Raw genomic sequence first — 18,346 nt, forward strand, 5'->3', positions numbered from 1 at the left:
GAAGGGTTTAATTATCAGATTTGTAGATTAGCTAGGCATTTTGCTTCTTCTTCCTCCAGCTACATAGACTTTTGGGTGCCTTCTCCTTCTTTCCTTGTGTATGAATGGCAGTGGGATTACCTCATTATGAGTAAGGAAACATCTGTGATCTTCAGTGGCAGTGAGGAACAAATAGAAAGCCAATACCACCTGTATGTAGTTCTATTACTGGTCTTAAGTTGTACTGAAATAAAACTGTCACAGTATTTGAAATTCAAAGGATATTGCTTGAATCAGTTAATCAGAGAACAAATTTTCCTCATGCCAACCAAAGAACTAACTAAATGAAGCATTTTATTCACAATAATAGGAAGTGTTATATTGATTCAAATCACTGTTAGTGCCTACAGACACAACAGAAAGCTGACGTCAGACATTACTGAAAGATTTGGTCAGTCAGGCATACCACAGCTTGTTGATGGCTTTCATTTAGCAGAAGAAAATCTGCTGTCGGCCCCTATCACTTAGGGGGGCGACTAATTAAATGTGTTGGTTCTGTTCGATTCCTTTGCTTTAATCCAGCTGTAGTCATGTCATAAAAGTAAAAACTAACTAAATAAATAAAGCAATCCTGTTTATTATGTGCATTTTCAATCTTGGTAAATACAATTTATTCTTTATATTCTGACTTGCATTTTTCTCTCACTCTTGATGCTTTATATAGGTGTGAATATAAGTTCTTATGCACACAAACGTCCAGTTGAATGTCAATGCCTTTGGAATGGGGCAAAAAAAAGACTCAAATACAGGAACCTATGTGTGAAGTTTCAATGTGTGCATGTCATCTGATGTTGTTAGGTGCTGTTGAGTCGGTTCCAACTCGTAACAATCCTGTATACATACAACTGAACAAAACACTGCCTGATCCTGCACCATCCATCCTCAAAATTGTTGCTTGAGCCCATTGTTGCAGCCACTGTGTTAATTCATCTCCGTGAGGGTCTTCCTATTTTTCACTGACACTCTAATTTACCAAGCATGATGTTCTTCTCCAGGGACTGGTGCCTCTTTATAACACGTTCAAAGCACGTGAGAAGAAGTCTTGCTACCTTCATTGCTAAGGAGCATTCTGGCTGTACTTCTTCTAAGATTTGTTCATTCTTCTAGCAGTCCATGGTATATTCAATATTCTTTGCCAGCATCATAATTCAAAGGCATCAATTCTTCTTCAGTCTTCCTCTATCATTGTGCAGCTTTTGCACGCATATAAGGCGATTGAAAATACCATGCTTTGAGTCAGGCACACCTTAGTCCTCAGAGTGACATCTTTGCTTTTTAACACTTGAAAGAGGTCTTTTGCAGCAGATTTTCCCAGTGTAATATGTTCTTTGATTTCTTGACTGCTGCTTCCATGGGCATTGATTGTGGAACCAAGTAAAATAAAATTATTCACAACCTCAATCTTTTGTCTATTTTTCATGATGTTGTTTGTTGGTCCAGTTGTGAGGATTTTTGTTTTCTTTATGTCAAGGTGTAATCCATACTGAAGGCTGGGGTCTTTGATCTTCATCAGTAAGTGCTTTAAGCCCTCTTTACTTTCAGCAAGCAAGGTTGTATCAACTGCATATCACAGGTTGTTAATGAGTCTTCTTCCAATTCTGGTGCCTCGTTCTTCTTCATTTAGTCCAGCTTTTTGGATTATTTGCTCAGCATGCAGATTGAATAGGTATGGTGAAAGGATATAACCCTGATGCACACCTTTCTTGATTTTAAGCCACACAGTATGCCCTTGTTCTGTTCAAATGACTGCGTCTTTGTCTATGTACAGGTTCCACATGAGCACTACTAAGTGTTCCAGAAATTCTGTTATTCACAATGTAATCCAAAATTTGTTATGATCCACACAGTCAGATGTCTTTGCATAGTTAATAAAACACAGGTAAACATCTTTCTGCTATTCTTTGCTTTCAACCAAGATCCATCTGACATCAGCAATATCTCTTATTCTACATCCTCTTTTAAATCTGGCTTGAATTTCTAGCAGTTCCCTGTTGATGTACTACAACCATTTTTTAATTATCTTCAGCAAAATTTTGCTTGCATGTGATACTAGTGATTGAAAAAAAAAAACACTTACATTGCTGTTGAGTTGATTCCTATTCATAGTGGCCCCATAGGACAGAGTAGAACCACCCCACAGGGTTTCCAAGGAGCAACTGGTAAATTCGAACTGCCAGTCCGTTGATTAGCAGCCTAGCTCTTAACCACTGCACCGCTAGGGCCCTGATATTAATGATATTGCTCAATAATTTCTGCATTCTGTTGCATTCGCCTTTCTTTGAAATTGGCATAAATATGGATCTCTTCCAGTTAGTTGGCAGGTAGCTGTCTTCCAAATTTACTGGCATAGACAAGTGAGCACATCCATTGTTGCATCCATTTGTTGAAACATCTCAATTGGTATTCCAATAATTCCTGGAGCCTTGTTTTTTGTCAATGCCTTCATTGCAGTTTGGACTTCTTCCTTCAGTGCCATTGGTTCTTGATCATATGCTACCTCCTGAAATAGTTGAAAATCAACAAGTTCTTTTTAGTACAGTACACAGTGACTTTGTGTGTTTCGTCCATCTTCTTTTGATGCTTCCTGCCTCGTTCAATATTTTGTGCATTAAAAAAAACCCTGTTGCTGTCGAGTAGAGTCCAGTTCATAGCAACAGAGTAGAACTGCCCCATAGGGTTCCCAAGGAGCCGCTGGTGGATTCAAACTGCTGATCTTTTGGTTAGCAGCCAAGCTTTAAACACTGTGTCACCAGGGCTCCAGGTTAACTTTCTTTTCTTTGAGATTGAAATATTTTCGGTTTATAAAAAGAACTAGATTGTCACCATAGCCCCAGATCACACTTCTTAAACTCCTATATGCTTGGAAGTGACTTATTCCCTCACAAGGAAATGTGGGTGGGAGAAAGAAAAGTAGAAGGTGTAGGAAAAGGCAATAATGATAAAATGACAATAGCTAAAATCTACTGAACATTTACCACATGCCAGGCATGGATCATAGCATTTATACACATTAATTCTTTTGATCTGTACAACATCATAAAGAGTAGGTACTATTTTTATCTCCACAGATAAGGGAATTGAGGACCAGAAAAGTTAAATAACTGGCCAAGTAAGTAGAGATGATGGGAGGTGTGAGAGCTTGGTTCATCCCCTTTGCAAAATTGTGACTGCCAATTGAAAGTTAACTTCAGGCTCTGCTAATTTAAATCTCTGTTTTCTCTTGCTAAAATATATTTTTTTAATTGGGAAAAGCAGTCCTTTAGGAAGGCCTTCTGTCTTCCGTCATAAAATCAGATTTAGGATTTCCTACTGGCACGGAAGAGGCAGCTTGAAGTGACAATCCCATGACGATTGTTGCACAGCTTTATTTCTAATTGAAGACAACACAATATACAGTAATAGGAGCATTGTTAAATATGGTCCCCGGTTTGGCTCAGGGAGAGCTAGTCCCATTGAGGCAGCTGGGGACCAGGGAGACCATCTTGCACATCCAGGCAATCACAAGTAAGGATTTCAACTGCTCTGACCAGCTGTATGGACAAAACATCATCATTCATCTGCCTCCGAACTGCCCAATGCCCCTGCTTCCACTCCTGCCCTCTTCCTAAAGTGGCTTCTTGGGCTCAGAGAGCACATTCACTTAGACTTCCAGAAGCTGGAGCCAGGACATGGACTCAGTGGCTGTTGAGGATGTGGCTGTGGACTTTATCCAGGAAGAGTAGGCATTGCTGGATCTTTCTCAGAGGAAACTCTGCAGAGATTGATGATGGAAGCCTGCAGAAACCTGGCCTCAGTAGCAAGAGGAAGGCCTAAGGAGAGTGCAGATGGCACTCGTCCAAAGCCACTGTGTTGGGGGCACCAGGAGGCCAGAATCCTTTGAAGGACCAGGCCTGCATGGAGGGAATGAGATTTGAATACACCAGTTAGAAAAAGTCTCTTTGGGTTCAGGAATATGTACTTCACAGATACCTGAGCATCCTTTTCTGACTTTCATCAATCCTAACATACCTGTGTTCACGGAGAGAGACTGTCCTCTTTGCCCTTTTCATGTTCCATGTGCATTGTGTCCAATACCTTTCTACTTTGCTTTTCTGATTACACCCCATCTATGCTGCCATCATCCTCAATCTTCATGAAAATATTTCCTAGTAAATTGCTTTCTGACCATTGCCAAAGTGCTTAAAAAAAAAAAAAAAAAAAGAAACCAGATTTAGGAAAGAAGAAAAAATTAATTTCCACATATAATTTCTGACAAAATTATAAAAATTCTCCAAAATAAGCCCCAAATTTAAAACATAAAATGCCTAGTGTTATATTTACATTTAGTGCAAATGCAAAAGGGAGAGGGATATTCTTTTTTTTCCTGTTTCCTTTTTTTTTATTGTGCTTTAAGTAAAAGTTTACAATTCAAGTCTGTTTCTCCTACAAAAACTTATACACACATTGTAATGTGACCCCAGCTGCTCTCCCTACAATGTGACAGCACGCTTCTCTCCACCCTGTATTTCCCGCGTCCATTCAACCAGCTCCTGTCCCCCTCTGTGTCCTCATCTCCCCTTCAGACAGAAGCTGCCCACATAGTCTCATGTGTCTACTTGAGCTAAGAATCACACTCCTCACCAGTATCATTTTATGTCTTATAGTCCAGTTTAATCTTAGTCTGATGACTTGGCTTCAAGAATGGTTTTAGTTTGGGGCTAACGGAGAGTCTGGGAGCCATGACCTCTGGGGTCCCTCCAGTCTCAGTCAGACCATTAAATCTGGTCTTTTTTTTTTTTTTTTTTACTAGAATTTGAGGTCTGCAAACCACTTTTCTCCTGCTCCATCAGGGATTCTCTATTGTGTTGCCTGTCAGGGCAGTCATTGGTGGTAGCCGGGTACCATCTAGTTCTTCTGGTCTCAGCCTGATGGAGTCTCTGGCTTAAGTGGCCCTTTCTTTGTCTTGGGCACATATTTTCCTGGTGTCTTTGGTGTTCTTCATTCTCCTTTGCTCCAGGTGGGTTGAGACCAACTGATACAATTTAGATGGCCCCTTGCTAGCTTTTAAGACCCCAGACACCACTTGCCAAAGTGGGATGCAGAAAGTATTCTTAATATACTTTGTTATGACAGTTGACCTAGATGTCCCGTGAAACCACGGTCCCCAGACCCCCACCCCTGCCACTCTGCCCCTCAAAGTGTTGGTTGTATTCAGGAAACTTCTTAGCTTTTGGATTAGTCTAGCTGTGCTGACTTCCCCTGTATTGTGTGTTGTCCTTCCCTTCACCTAAAATAATTCTTGTCTGCTATCTAATTAGTGGACACCCCCTCCCTCCCTCCCTGCCCTCGTAACCATCAAAGAATGTTTTCTTCTATGTTTAAACCTTTTCATGAGTTCTTATAATAGTGGTCTCATAAAATATTTGTCCTTTTGCAACTGACCAATTTCACTCAGCATAATGCCTTCCAGATTCCTCTATGAGATGTTTCACGGATTAATCATTGTTTTTTATCGTTGGGTATTATTCCACTGTGTGAATATACCATAATTTTTTATTCATTCATCTGTTGATGGGCACCTTGGTTATTTCCATCTTTTTGCTATTGTAAACAGTGCTGCAATGAACATGGGTGTGCATATATCTGTTTGTGTAAAGGCTCTTTTTTGTCTAGGATATACATTCCAAGGAGTGGGATTGCCGGATAGTATGGTAATTCTGGAAACCCTGGTGGCGTAGTGGCTAAGTACTATGGCTGTTAACCAAGAGGTTGGCAGTTCGAATCCGCCAGGCACTCCTTGGAAACTCTACGGGGCACTTCTACTGTGTCCTATAGAGTTGCTATGAGTCGGATTCAACTTGATGGCAGTGGATTTTTTTTTTTTTTAATGGTAGTTCTGTTTCTAGCTTTCGAAGGAAGCGCCAAATTCATTTCCAAAGTGGTCGTACCATTTTACATTCCCACCAGCAGTGTATAAGTGTTCCAATCTCTCCACAACCTCTCCAACATTTATTATTTTGTGCTTTTTGGATTAATGCCAGCCTTGTTGGGATGAGATGGTATCTCATTGTAGTTTTGATTTGTACTTCTGTAATGGCCAATGATCGTGAGCATTTCCTCATGTATCTGTTAGCTACCTGAATGTCTTCTTTGGTGAAGTGCCTATCCATATCCTTTGCCCATTTTTTAATTGGGTTATTTGTCTTTTCATTGTTGAGGTTTTGCAGTTATCTTGTAGATTTTAGAGATTAGACACTGACGGGATTTGTCGTAGCCAAAATTTTTTTCTCAGTCTGTAGGTTGTCTTTTTAGTCTTTTGGTGAAGTCTTTGGATGAGCATAAGTGTTTGATTTTTAGGAACTCCCAGTTATTTAGTTTCTCTTCTGGTGTTTGTGCAATATTAGTAATATTTTGTATACTATATATGCCACGTATTAGGACTCCTAGCCTTGTCCCTGTTTTTTCTTCCATGATCTTTATCATTTTAGATTTTATATTTAGGTCTTTCATTCATTTTGAGTTAGTTTTTGTGCACGGTGTGAGGTATGGGTCTTGTTTCATTTTTTCCAGATGGACATCCGGTTATGCCAGCACCAGTTGTTAAAGAGACTGGCTTTTCCCCCAATTAATGGACTCTGGGCTTTTGTCAAATATCAGCTGCTCATAAGTGGATGAATTTATGTCTGGATTCTCAATTCTGTTCCATTGGTCTATGTATCTGTTGTACCAGTACCAGGCTGTTTTGACTACTGTGATGGTATAATAGGTCCTAAAATCAGGTAGTGCGAGTCCTGCCACTTTGTTCTTCTTTTTCAGTAATGCTTATTTATCCGGGGCCTCTTCCCTTTCCGTGTGAAGTTGGTGATTTGTTTCTGAGAGGGATATTCTTAATGGATTAGGAAATGCTAGCCTAAAAAAGTTTTGACAGTTTCTGTCAATAATCTACTTCAAAGGTCTAAGGCAGGATAATACACAATTCTTCAGTGTTCAGGCCCTGCTTCCTAGCACTTGGTAGAAACTTCTGAGTTTTAGAATGAATAAATAGCAATATTGTGTGGCGATGAGGAAATGTCACAGAGGGACTGATGAAAAAGGGGCAGTAAATAAAAGTAGGGAGAAGCACTCACAAGAGCCTTCACTACTAAAGAAACTGGAAGTTGGGTTGGGGAACAGTTACTAATACACAGAGCACAAAAAAACCTATTGCTGTTGAATTGATTCTGACTGATAGCAACCCTACAGGACAGAGCAGAGCTACTTCATAGGGTTTCCAAGGCTATATTCTTTACAAGAGCAGACTGCAACATCTTTCCACTGCAGACAGTCTGGTGGGTTCAAACCACCCACCTACCTTTTTGATTAGCAGCTGAGCACTTAACCACTGCACCACCAGGGTATCTTACACATAGCACCAACCAACAACCAACACAGTGCTATTGAGTTGATTCTGACTCATAGTGACCCTGTAGGACAGAGTAGCACAGGAAGCCTAAAACATCCCTAAAATGAGTCCTCAACATTTGCAGGTGAATTGACTCGACGGCGCTGGGGCTGGGTAGTAGATTCCTAGAAACCGTGGTGGCTTAGTGGTTAAGCGCTACAGCTGCTAACAAAAATGTTGGCAGTTCAAATTCACCAGGTGCTCCTTGGAAACTCTGTGGGGCAGTTCTTTGTCCTGTAGGGTCACCATGAGTTGAAATTGACTTGATGGCAATGGGTTACGGTAATAGATTCCTTACTTCACCAATTCTGAGTATCTGAGTTTCTGCACATCTAGTTTGTTATGTAGAATGATATTCATGTTGAAATGACTTCAACTCTGTATGAAATTGTAATTTGAAAAACCAAACTATGAAATAGGGTCTTTGAGCATAATGAAAAATTTCAGCAATTACCTTTGTGCATTTGTTTCCACTGGCCATCCCCCACACCCGACCTCACATGCTGCTGTGTGAAAATAAATTTTTTATGTAAATGAAATATCCAGAGCAACAAAGTAGAAAATTTCAAGTAAAGATAAGATAGCATTTGTAATGTGACCACTCTTAAAGTCTGGCGTGGAGGCTGCTCACAAATGGTCTACTCCCCAGCTTGTCAAAACAACCCATTCTCTGAGCAAGTGCCGAGCTGGCAGAGAACTCACTTACTCCAGAATGTCAGGAATTGGAGGACAAACGTTTTGAAAATGATCCGCGATGTACATTGTTTTATGAAACAGCTAATCAGGTGAGGGCAACCGGTCGAAGTCAAAGATGTGTTATGCGGCTACAACGGGTGGGATGCAGACCTGGCCGCCCACTCACCAGCTGCAGGAAATGAATTTAAAGTAAGCTGGTCAATTGTCCCAGGATAAAGTACCACTGCCAAATATTTTATTCCAATTCATCATCAGCCCTGCTGTATTCCAGTGAAGTCCATCAACCCAAGGCCAGTCACACTGTTTGGTCTCTCCGGAACAATAAGCTTCACCCAGTAGTTTTATTTGTTTAAGTCATCTGGTGAATTCTTTTGCATTCATGGAAGCTTCTGCAGCAGCTGCTTGAGAAGAAAAGGAAAGGGGGCTCTTGTGGAGCAGTGACAACAGGCCATTTTTAAACTTTTCCTTTCTTCCTCTCCTAATTTATCCTAAAATTAGCACCTGGCATATGGAATATTCAGCAGGAGGCTCAGCAGGGACAGGCTTACTGTTTTTCATACCTGCTGCTGAGATGTTTGACATTTTGACTTGCTAAGGAACAAGATTTTTTGAGGCCATCACTGTGTGTGTGTGTGTGTGTGTGTGTGTGTGTGTACACGTACATGTTTACCTATGGGTGTGCTGAGGGACGTCTCCTAGAGGTCTCTTGGAGGACAGAGTGCAAGAGACAAGAGGAATGAGATACTTACAAAGTTATATAACTAAGAAAAAGGAAATACTATAGAAAAGAGTATGTTTGCCTGCCTTGCATACTGTTTAAATTGGAAAACCAATTCAAATTGCACTATGTTGGAGAATAAGGAATGACTTTGTAACACAAATAATTCCAGGAATTGCACTTTATAAATACAACAGGAATACAGTTTGAAGACCCCAATTTAAAGTTCACTGAGACAGCTTCCCTCAATTGTATGAAAAGCAGCTATTGAATCAACATTCCGTAAACACTTGTAAACATAAACACTGTGTCATGCACACTATTCTAGGCAATGGAGCTTTAAAGAAGGAAGTGGGGATGCAATTTTGAAAGGTATTTAGGAAGTAAAATAAACTAACCTTGAATTTGGTCGGTGAGGAAGACAGAAGGGGCTCAGATAATTCCCAGGTCTCGGCTTGATGACTGAGTGAATGGTAGAATCATTACCCATAGCTGACAGAGACTACCAATTGTTAATCCAATATCCATTCTACCCATTTTCTTATGTAATCAGCCCACATAGTCTCAAGAGTATCAACATGTCTAGCTAAAAATTCTATTTCCCAGTCTCCATTGCACATAAAACAAACAAGCAAACAAAAAACAAAACCAAAACAACCAAACCCATTGTCGCAGAGTCAATTCCAACTCATAGTGACCCTACAGGACATTGGGTTTCCAAGGCTGTAAAATCTTTGTGGAAGCAGACTGCCACATCTTTACCCCACAGAGTGGCTGGGGGGTTCGAACTGCTAATCTTTTTTTTTTTTTTTAATAATTTTTATTGTGCTTTAAGTGAAAGTTTACAAATCAAGTCAGTCTGTTACATATAAGCTTATATACACCTTACTACATACTCCCATTTACTCTCCCCCTAATGAGTCAGCCCCACTCCCTTCTTCCAGTCTCTCCTTTCGTGACTGTTTTGCCAGTTTCTAACCCTCTCTACCCTCCCATCTCCCCTCCAGACAGGAGATGCCAATACAGTCTCACGTGTCCACCTGACACAAGTAGCTCACTCTTCATCAGCATCTCTCTCCAGCCCATTGTCCAGTCCCTTCCATGTCTGATGAGTAGTCTTCAGAAATGATTCCTGTCCTGGGCCAACAGAAGGTTTGGGGACCATGACCGCTGGGATTCTTCTAGTCTCAGTCAGACCATTAAGTCTGGTCTTTTTATGAGAATTTGGGGTCTGCATCCCACTGTTCTCCTGCTCCCTCAGGAGTTCTCTGTTGTGTTCCCTGTCAGGGCAGTCATCAGTTGTGGCCGGGCACCATCTAGTTCTTCTGGTCTCAGGATGATGTAAGTCTCTGGTTCATGTGGCCCTTTCTGTCTTTTGGGCTCATAGTTATCATGTGACCTTGCTGTTCTTCATTCTCCTTTGATCCAGGTGGGTTGAGACCAATTGATGCATCTTAGATGGCTGCTTGTTAGCATTTAAGACCCCAGACGCCACAGTTCAAAGTGGGAAGTAGAATGTTTTCATGATAGAGTTTATTATGCCAATTGACTTAGAAGTCCCCTTAAGCCCTAGTCCCCAAACCCCCGCCCTTGCTCCGCTGACCTTCGAAGCATCAAACTGCTAATCTTTTATTTACCAGCCAAGTGTTTTAACCGCTACACCACAAGGGCTCCTTCACTACAGGTAGGAATATCCAATAAGACATAAGCAGACATCATTGAGTGTGATCTGCATGAAAACTCTTTAAAGTACAGCATATTGACTCAGCAGAGTGGGAGCACTTTTTCTTTGCCTTCCTTCTCTCTGCCTGGAATATGATGGTTGAAGCACCAGCAGCCAAGTTGTGACCATAGTTAACTTCAAGATAGCAGCTTCACACTAAGGATTACAGAACAAAAAGAGAAAAGGCCTGAGTTCCTGATAACTGGGGAGTCACCATGCTAGCCCTGGATTGCTAAATTCTGCAGTTTTATTTTGATGGGAAAATAAATGTTTATCTTGTTTAAGCTACTGTTTTTTCATGTCTCTCTTACTTTCCATCAAAACAATGCTTAGCGGACACTGAGCTTCTGTTAAGGATGATGGAAAAAATCAGGCATGGTTAATGGTGATCTTTGAACAACATAATTAATGTCCCTGAACTATGCATGTGAAGGCTGTAGAAATGGCAGGTGTTTTCTTGTCTATATATTTACCACAATCAAAGAAAAAAAATTACTTCTAATCAATAACCTATGATAGAGAATCAAGTTGCTTGGGGCTTTTGGTAGTTGGGACACTGAGGAAGAAGCTCAGCTTTGGCTGTATTATATGAGGTGCTGGTGGGATGCCTGGAAGTCACATGGAAACTCGAGCAAAAGATACAGATTTGGGATTGATCCACAAGGGAGGCAGGCAGTGGTTCTTAATTTTATTCAGATCATGGCTATGGTAATGACTTTCTATTTTCTATTTCTGAGCATTTAACTTGCACTTTGCCTTGAGTGCAATAGAGGCAGTCCTCATTATGCATGGTAGTGCCAGATGGTAAAGTGACCGTGCAAGCTGAAACCACGCGTAGTGATCTTAACAATCAGTGGAAAAATTATGAGTCTTCTATGCCCTTTAAGGAAACCCTGGTGGCATAATGGTTAAGTGCTACGGCTGCTAACCAAAGGGTCAGCAGTTTGAATCCGCTAGGCACTCCTTGGAAACTCTATGGGGCAGTTCTACTCTGTCCTGTAGGATCGCTATGAGTTGGAATCAACTCGAAGGCACTGGGTTTGGTTTTTTTTTTTTTATGCCCTTTAAAACTTTTGTCAAAATACTAAAAGCTTTGTTACTGTCAGTTATAAATGTAGAGATAAACGAAAAGAATAAACCCACACCAAAGGTACTATTTCTCTAGCGTTCTGGAATTTTAGACATCGGAAATATTGAGAATTAAAGTGTTTTCTTTCTTTGTAAACAAGAGTAGTTTAAACAATGCTTGCCTTCTCATTGTGTAACTTACCGTACAGAGTGAAGATCTCCTTATGCCTCAGGGAACTGTCATTCTCTCTTCTGAGTTTGGATCAGCTTCCAACATTTTACCTTTGCCCATCCATGTCATGAAATATCACTGAGGGTTCCTTTAATGTGAGGTTTTTTGCCAACCTCACTTCTTATGGAACATCTTCATCCTTTTTGTCACGACCATGTTCATCTTTTTATGTCCATAAGATTCTCTTCACTAAGTTCCTCTGTATGCAGATATACAGTCTTCGAATGGCTGGTGCCAGCTGTTTTTTCTGCAATTCCATTTATGTCCAATTTGAAATCTACTTTCACTTCTTTGCTACATTTTCAGCTTTGTTGCCCAATTCCCTCTTCTGACTATTCATTTTTGTAAAATGTCAGGTAGATTTATCACTGGGAGACAAGTAGCAACACAACTATGCACTTTGCTGTCTGCACACGAACTGAATGACAGGTGCATGATGACTAGGCACTGACAGACTTTGAGAGAGGTGATGTGATTGGTCCTCAGTTACTGATCATGGTGTGCATCTGTTATTTACATAGTAAGTTGAAGAACTAGCAGCAAAGTTTGTAATTTATGCAATTACCAAACTGAAATGAACCATGATAACTAAATTTGAACTATGATGTTGGGGGCTGGGTTATTTAACATAACCATGTTGTTGTTGTTGTCGCTGTGGAGTTGATTCTGACTCAAGGCGACCCCGTCTGTGCAGAGTAGAACTGCTCCATAGGGTTTTCAAGGGTGTGGCCTTTCAGCAGCCGATGTCAGGCCTGTCTTCTGAGGTGCTTCTGGGTACATTCCAGCTGCCAACCTTTTGGCTAGTAGCCTAGTGCTTAAATGTTTGTGCCACCCAGAAAATGTTAACTAAACCTTCATAACTAAAATCCATGCATGCTAGAGCCATGCACAGTGAGGCCTGGCTGTGTGTGATCCCAGCTCAGGACTGGTGAGCAAAATCTGCTCAAGTCCATGCTACATTCATTCTTTTCCTCTCACACGTCCTCCTTTTCCCCACTTTTTAGCCATTTCACTGTTATTAGTAGGGCCTCCAGAGAGTGACAAGGGCAGTATAAACTGCACCCTAACCCAGTCAGCTTTTCTACTAATGGTCTTGGTTAATATATTGGCTAAAATGGGGTGTGGAGGGAGGGTGGAGTTATGATTATCCTCAGTCATGTATTTTTCATCCTGTCACCATTATTGTGGACTACTGAATTGGCACTGCTTTGGTATGATTAGACTTCTATGATAATGAGTTCTCTGTTGTCCAATATTCTACTAAGTAGAATCAACTCTTGATTCATTCTTTCAATAACTAGATGCTGGGCGCTGTACAAGGTACTTGAAATACATTGTAGCCGTGAACAAAGCAGGCAATGATCCTTTCCTCTGTGGTGCTTACATTTTAGTTGGTAGCTGGGAAGAGGGGAGCAAGTCATGAAGCAATAATGGTGAAGTCGACAACAATATTTAAGGCAGTGTTGTCAAGCTATGATGAGGTTAGTAACGAGAAAAATACAGACATTTAAGTACACACTTAGAAAAAGGGTTAGCAGCTTTGTCCAGGTGATCAAAATTCATCACCAATGAGGGGCACTTGGGCAGTGTAGCTTTCTGGCCAGACACACATAACTTGACTAATCATGAGGAAACAATAGACAAATCTAAAATGACAAACCTCTATTAACAAAGGATTGAATTAAAAAACAGAAAATGACAGATGTTGGCGAGGATGTGGAGAAATAGCAACACTCATCTATTGCTGGTGAAATGCAAAATAGTGCAGCCAGTGTGGAAAACAATTTGGTGGTTCCTCAAAAAAATAAACATAGAGCGACCACATGATCCAGAAGTTTAAGTCTTAGGTATATACTCAAGAGATTTGAAAGCAGTGATGCAAACAGATCTATACCAATGTTTATTTCAGCACTATTCACAATAGCCAAAAGGTGGAAACAACCCAAATGTTCAACAGATGAACGGATAAACAAAATGTGCTGTAGCCATTCAAGGGAATATTACTCTGCCATAAAGAAAAATGGGAAACCCTGGTAGCGTAGTGGTTAAGAGCTATGGCTGCTAACCGTAAGGTCAGCAGCTTGAATCCAGCAGGTGCTCTTTGGAAACCCTATGGGGCAATTCTACTCTGTCCTACAGGGTCACTATGAGTTGGATTCGACTTGATGGCAACGTGTTTTTTTTTGGAGGGGTACATGCCACAACATGGTTGACCCTTGAATGCATTATGCTGAGTGAAATAAGTCAATTACAAAAGGACAAATATTGTATGACTTCACTAATCTGAAATACCTAGAATAAGCAAGTGTGTGGAGATCACAAAGAAATCCTGGTGGCGCAATGGTTAAGCACTCTGCTGCTAACTGAAAGTTCAGGCGTTCTAAGCCACCAGTGGCTGCACTGGAGAAAAGACCTGGTGATCTGCTCCCATAAAGATTACCACCTAGAAAACCCTATGGGGCAGTTCTACTTTGTTCTATAGGATCATTATAAGTTGGAATTGACTCGAATCACGGTGACAACACAGAGATCACAGTTTAATAGTGGCTACCAGGGGTGGTACCAGGGGTGGAAGGGAGGTAGAAGGTGGAATCACGGTTTAGGAAACACCGAGTTTCTGTTTATGGTGATGGGAAGCTTGGCAATGGATATTGGTGATAGTGGCACAACATAATTGATGTAATGATCTCACTAAACTGTATACTTGAAAAATGTTGAATTGGCTAATGTTGTGTTACCTATATTTTTACAACAAATTTTTTTTTTTTTTTAAATGACAATGCCATAAATGCTGAGGCTTAAAAAAAAAAATTACATTTTCAGGCTTTTTGTAGCCAAGAATTCCCAAAAGACAGTTATTCACATTTCTGTATCTGCAGCGAATTTTGATTTTAAGTTTATTTGTAAAATATGTTCTTCTTAAGCACTTGTTTGGATAGTGGTTTGGGCACTGCCTTAGCCCGGATTATGTAGAAACAGAGCCCAAGCAAACCTGAGGACTAGGACTTTACTGGGAGGTGTAATCTCAGGACATTGAGACTGAAAACAGGAAAACAAGGCAGGAAAGGAGGGGAAATAAACATGAGTGCACTACTGAGCTGGCCACGGCTTTGTGAAGAGATACAGTGGAGGCGTCTCTAGGAAAACCACACTGAGAAAACAGAATCTGGGGAAAATCTTAAGTACAAATGTTTATTTAATTTACTATATTTTTTTTCATTCAATAGCACTAGAATATCACTGAGAATTAAAAAAAAGAAAAACAGCCAGTTGCTCTTATGAGTTGGAATGGACTCGATGGCACTGGGTTTTTTGCTGTTGAGACAATTATGACTCACAGCTACCCTATGTGTGTCAAAGTAGAACTGTGTGATTTTTTGGATGTAGATCTCCAGACCTTTCTTCCAAGGTGCCTGTGGGTGGACTAGAGCCTCTAACTTTTCAGTTAGCAGCCTAGCATGCATTTCCCATTTGCCCCACCCAGGGACTCCACTGAGGATAATAGTGGCTGAGTACTGGAATACTAAATCACCTAATTCACAATCTTGTGGTGAATTTGTCTGTAGAGAAGTCCTTTCAAACTCAAATAATTACCCACCTTCCTCTTTACTGAGAGGAGCTGAGTGAGCAGTTGGGGTTATGTTTCTGTAAAGGAGTGGATTAATGGCTGCCATCTGGTTGGAAGTATACCTTAAAACTTATACTCTCCATAGGAATGAAAGTAGTTTCTTTGACTTCTCCTGAGTTAAGCCTTCATATTTATTCTGAAGAGAATGCCTATGGTCTTATATTCAAATGAAAGTAAAAAATCATTGCAGAGGCGGGGCCAAGATGGCTGACGAGGTGGACGCTACCGCGGATCCCTCTTGCAACAAAGACTCGGAAAAACAAGTGAATTGATCACATACATAACAATCTACGAACTCTGAACAACAAACACAGACTTAGAGACGGAAAACGAACAAATACGGGCAGACAGCGATCGTTTTCAGAACTAGGAGCCAGCGTACGAGGCAGGTGACCTTCGGAGCCCAATCTGGGGCAGAGCCCAGGGGGGGAGACGGCACAGACAAGGGGCCCAGCCCTACCACCCCGAACCCATCCTGGGAGGGAGTCTAGCTGGTTGGCGCGGGCGGCGTAGAGGCCCAGCCGGAGGGAGAAGCACCCGGGAGGCAGTGACTGATCTTGGAGTGGGGACAGCAGCGTCCCAGCCGGGGAGCCATCCCGCCGGGAGTTTGGCGGGAAGCGGGCGTGGCGCAAGCGTGGGGATCAGCTATATTTCCCTAAAGCGACCCGGGGGCGGGGCCCACACATTCGTGCGGGGGGACGCCCACCCAGTTCGCGTGTGCGGTGCGGCGCACCAGAGGGAGAAGTCCCCGGGAGGAAGTGACTGGTCTTGGAGCGGGGAGAGCAGCGTCCCAGCTGGAGAGGCATCCCACTGGGATTTTGGCGAAAGCAGGCGGGGTGTGAGCGTGGGGATCAGTTATATTCCCCTGAATTGACCCAGGGGGCGGGCCCACCTGGTCGTGAGGGCGACGCCCACCCAGTTCGCGTGTGCGGCGCGGCGCACCGGAGGGAGAAGTCCCCGGGAGGAAGTGACTGGTCTCGGAGCGGGGAAAGCAGCGTCCCAGCCGGGGAGCCATCCCACTGGGATTTGGGCTTGCGCCGGCGGGGCGTGAGCGCGGGGCCCAATTATATTCCCTTGAATAGACCCCGGGGGGGGGGCCCAGCCGTTCATGCGGGAGATGCCCACCCAGTTCGCGCGAGTGGTGCGGCGCACCAGAGGGAGAAGTCCCCGGGAGGAAGTGACTGGTCTCGGAGCGGGGAGACTAGCATCCCAGCCAGGGAGCCGTCCCGCCGGGATTTTGGCGGATGGGGGCAGAGCGTGAACGCGGGGATCAGCTCTATATTCTGTGGTGCTACACTCCTAGCTCTCTGATCCCTCCCCCACCCTACCCAGGCGGCTCCATTAACATCCGAATACCCTGAGCCAGAGGGAGAATTCAGATAGGGATCTGACTGCATTTTTTTTTAGCTGATTACCTGGAAAATCTAGTTTCTCACTGATGGCTCGGGGACAGCAGTCCATATCAAACCACATAAAGAAACAGACCATGACAGCTTCTCCAACCCCCCAAACAAAAGAATCAAAATCTTTCCCAGATGAAGATACAATCCTGGAATTATCAGATACAGAATATAAAAAACTAATTTACAGAATGCTTAAAGATATCACAAATGAAATTAGGATAACTGCAGAAAAAGCCAAGGAACACACTGATAAAACAGTTGAAGAACTCAAAAAGATTATTCAAGAACATAGTGGAAAAATTAATAAGTTGCAAGAATCCATAGAGAGACAGCATGTAGAAATCCAAAAGATTAACAATAAAATTACAGAATTAGACAACGCAATAGAAAGTCAGAGGAGCAGACTCGAGCAATTAGAATGTAGACTGGGACTTCTGGAGGACCAGGGAATCAACACCAACATAGCTGAAAAAAAAATCAGATAAAAGAATTAAAAAAAATGAAGAAACCCTAAGAATCATGTGGGACTCTATCAAGAAGGATAACCTGCGGGTGATTGGAGTCCCAGAACAGGGAGGGGGGACAGAAAACACAGAGAAAATAGTTGAAGGATTCCTGACACAAAACTTCCCTGACATCATGAAAGACGAAAGGATATCTATCCAAGATGCTCATCGAACCCCATTTAAGATTGATCCAAAAAAGAAAAACACCAAGACATATTATCATCAAACTTGCCAAAACCAAAGACAAACAGAAAATTTTAAAAGCAGCCAGGGAGAAAAGAAAGGTTTCCTTCAAGGGAGAATCAATAAGAATAAGTTCAGACTACTCAGCAGAAACCATGCAGGCAAGAAGGGAATGGGACGACGTATACAGAGCACTGAACGAGAAAAACTGCCAACCAAGGATCATATATCCAGCAAAACTCTCTCTGAAATATGAAGGAGAAATTAAGATATTTACAGATAAACACAAGTTTAGAGAATTTGCAAAAACTAAACCAAGACTGCAAGAAATGCTAAAGGAGATTGTTTGGCCTGATGACCAATAATATCAGGTACCAGCACAATACAAGGTCACAAAACAGAACATCCTGATATCAACACAACTCAAATAGGGAAAGCACAAAAACAGACAAATTAAGATTAATTCTAATAAATAAATAAATAAACAAAATAATACACATAACAGGAAATCATGGAAATCAATAGATAAACGATCACAATAATCAAAAAGAGGGACTAAATATAGGAGGCATTGAACTGCCAGATGGAGAGTGATACAAGGCGATATAGAACGATACAAGTTAGGTTTTTACTTAGAAAAATAGGGGTAAATAATAAGGTAACCACCAAAAGGAATATCAATTCCATAACTCAAGAAAAAAGCCAAGAAAAACGTAACGACTCAACAAAC

This window comes from Elephas maximus, chromosome 13 (assembly GCF_024166365.1).
Source record: "Elephas maximus indicus isolate mEleMax1 chromosome 13, mEleMax1 primary haplotype, whole genome shotgun sequence".
NCBI lineage: Eukaryota > Metazoa > Chordata > Mammalia > Proboscidea > Elephantidae > Elephas > Elephas maximus.